The sequence below is a fragment of the Echinops telfairi genome, unplaced genomic scaffold (genome assembly GCF_000313985.2).
Source record: "Echinops telfairi isolate 266 unplaced genomic scaffold, ASM31398v2 ScPeMD7_41;HRSCAF=154, whole genome shotgun sequence".
Lineage (NCBI taxonomy): Eukaryota > Metazoa > Chordata > Mammalia > Afrosoricida > Tenrecidae > Echinops > Echinops telfairi.
In genome coordinates, this window is record NW_022103939.1 from 1,706,588 (window position 1) to 1,709,943 (window position 3,356).

Sequence of the window (3,356 nt, forward strand, 5' to 3'; positions counted from 1 at the left end):
AGGACTACAGGAGGGGGATAGATGCCAGGAATCTGAGTTATCGACCATGATGAGTCTCATCTTTGTGCTGATACTGGAGTCCCTTCTTTTGCTGTCTGGTCATCCATGTGGTTTCCATCTCTCTGCACACACCTGTGTGGGACATTACAGGAGAATAGGGAAAATGTGAGGCCTAGTATTTCAAGAGACAGATGTAAGCTGTTTGGAAATTTACAAAGCATGTGGCATTGATTGATCTATTCATGAACTATTTTGCTTCTTTTCAATTTCTGATCAGTGTCTGATACAAGTAAGTGAGTGAGAGAGAGGGAGACCAAATGTGCGCGAGTGTGTTCATGTTTGCATGTGTGAAGACTTCAGAGAGAGACAGGGATATCTTTATGTTGGTGTAAGCTTAAGCGTGGGTAGGATGTGTGAGAGAATATCAATCATGATATGTCTAACATGGTAAATTTTTATTTTGTTTGAATTTGAGAGATTCAGTATCTTCATGTCTTTGTTGCTAGCTAATAAAATATTAAAGTATGAGCAAAAGTAAGGATGCTCCTTTTAGACAAACATTTTGCTTTTTAGGCCCTTTAATTTCAAGGTTTTGTTTTTAAAGGCTTGTTTTTTGGTTTGTTGGAAGTTCTTTTTTTGGGGGGGCCGGTTGTTCGGGTTTTCGGTTTTGGTTCTTTTTTCCCTTTTCTTTTTTGGTTTTTAATTGTTGGTTGGCTTCCTCGGTTGGGTTTTTTTTCGGTTTGGGTTTTTCACCATTAAGGAGTTTCTTGGGTTGCCCAACCTTAGGGGCCCCGTTATTGGTTACCTTGGATTTAGTTTTTTTTTTGTGAGGTTACCTTTTGTGTTGAGGCTGGGATTGACATGATGGCATGGGAGATGTTATGTTATGCGGTGCGGACCGCGAAGGGTATTGTATTTTTTATATTCTACCTGCCTGTCTTGTGTTTGGGTTTTGTTTTTTTTTTGTTTACCTTTAGGCAGTGTCCGTTTACAATGGGTGTTTGTTGTTATTGTCGGTGTTTCGGTTTCGTTTGTGTCTGTTGGGTTTGGGTTTGGCTTCGCCTTGGTTCTGTTTCTTTTCAGTTGTTGTTTTTTATTTTTAGTGTTTTTGTTTTGCGCCGGCATCTCACTTTTTCTTTTTTTTTATTTTTCTGTGTTTTTCATGTTTAAGTGTTATTGTTTTTTTCTTTTGGTTTGGTGGTTGTTGTTGGTGATGTCGTTGTAGTTAGAGTTAGTGTGGTTGCCGTCACTCTCCTTTTTCTGTGTTCTTCTTCTTGCTCTGGGTTTGGGTTGGGCGCGTGGCTGTGGTTGTTTTGGTTTTGAGCTTTTGCGGTTCCGACTCTTTCCCTTTGGTTGTTGTGGGTGTCCTGGGGCTGTTTCAGTTTTGGGTTTGGATTGGTTTTTGTTTCTTCTGCCTCTTGGTTGTGGTTGTCGTGTGCGTTTTTGTTTTTCTCTTTGTCGTTGCGGTGGGGCTGCGTGTGCCTGTGTTCCTGTTTCTCTTTCTGTTGGTGGTGGCGGTGCTGGTCTTGTTCTTGTCTGGGGTTGGTGTGGCTCTCGGTCTCTTTTTGTTTTGGTTTGATGCACTTGCCTTTCCGTTCTGGGTTTGTCTTATTTTCTTTTTTTTTTTTCGCTTTGTGTTTGTGTTAGCCTTCTTGATGTTTATGGCTTTTGCTTTTTATGTGTCTGTGTGCTTCTGCTTGCGCTTGAGATCCATCTTGATGTTGACGCCCATCATCATGATTGTTGTTGTTGTGTGCTTCTGCTTCTTTTGCTTTTTCCTGCTCGTTGTATTTGTGTTGCTGCTGCTCCGTTTCTGTTTGTGCCGGATTCTCCTTCTCCCCTACTGTTAGTGTGTGCGTGTTGGTGTTGTTGGTTTTGCTTGTGTTTCTATTTCCATCTGGTTCTGGTTTTGTTTTTGTGTTCTGATCGTGGTCTTCGTTTTGGTTGTGATTGTCGTTTCCTTTTCCTTTGTTCTTTTTGTTTTTTTTGTCTTTCGCTTTCCCTCTGCCGGTGCGCGGGCGCTGGGCCTGTGTGGCTGTGGTTTTTGTGTCTTTGTTATGTTTTTTTTTTCTGCTTTTTTTTTCTTCTTTGTCCTTGGCTTTGGCTTTGGTGTCCCTGTCCCTTTTCCTTTTCTGTTTGTGTTTGTCTATGTTTTCATTGTTCTCGCCCTTGCTCTTATTGTTTTTGTTTTTGGGGTCAAGCCGATGCGGGTTCGAGTCATCTTCCTCTTTTTTTTTTCTGCTACGGCTTGATGGTGCTTTTGTGTTTGTGAATGGTGGGGTTGGTTTGTATTCTTCGTGTATATAGCTATGGTTAGAATTAATGATCTTTTGATTTTTCACTGTTTCTCTGTTTTTGTCTGTTTGTCAGTTTGTTATGGTTTTTATTTTTTGTTTGTAAGTTGAAGGTGTGAATTTTGAGTTTTCTGTGTTTTGCGTTTGTGGATGGTGTTTTGTGTCTTAGGAGTTTCCGGTGTTTCCCTTATAAAGCTTATTTCTGCTCTTTCTCCTCTGGTGTTTCTTTTGTTTTGTTTCTGTGTTACATGTTTTATCGGTTAGATCATATTGTTTGTATTTTTGTCCTTGTTGTCCTTTTTTCTTTGTTTTCTTTGGGTTCATATGCCATGTTGGAGATGTTGAGGTGGAAGCGGTGAGCTGGGTCCTTTGACTGGTTTTAGTGGTAGGTATGTTTAGGGCTGTTCTTCGTGCCGATTTGTCCAAATGAGCCCTAGTGATCGGTGTTGGCAGGTGTATGAAGTAGAATGTGTATATGAGATTTCTCTTTAGTTTCTTATTTTTTGATTCATTTTTGATACTCTTATTCTAGTCTTGTTCTTGTTTTTTTACTGTTTGTTTGTTGTTTGCGTTTTATTTTCCCTTCCTGTTCCTCTCTTTTAGCATTCTTTTGTTTCAAATCTGTTTTATTGGCTTTGTTTTTTTTTTTTTGATAGCAGGAGGATATTATATATGCTATGGTTCTTAAAAGAAACTTTGGAGGTGCAATGGTTAGGTGCTTAGCTGTTAACTGAAAGGTTGTCAGTTCAAATCCAGAAGATACTCTGAGGGAGGCTAGGCAACTTTCTCGTGTAAAGATTAAACTTGAGGCAAACCAGCGGGAGAGCTCTATTCTGTCTGTTAGTATGAGTTGAACTCAACTTGATGGAACATAGAACAAGAAAGTTCTTAAATTACGGTTGGGACAGATCATACCCTGAGTACCAGGCCATATTCGGGAACCAAACTTCAGGAGCAGTAACCAGGGGATTATAAGCTCTGATAAAAGCTGGAAATTTTTTAATGCCTTTAACTTTGCACATACATACTTTCCCATAGGATTAGGCCTCAAATAATTTTCCA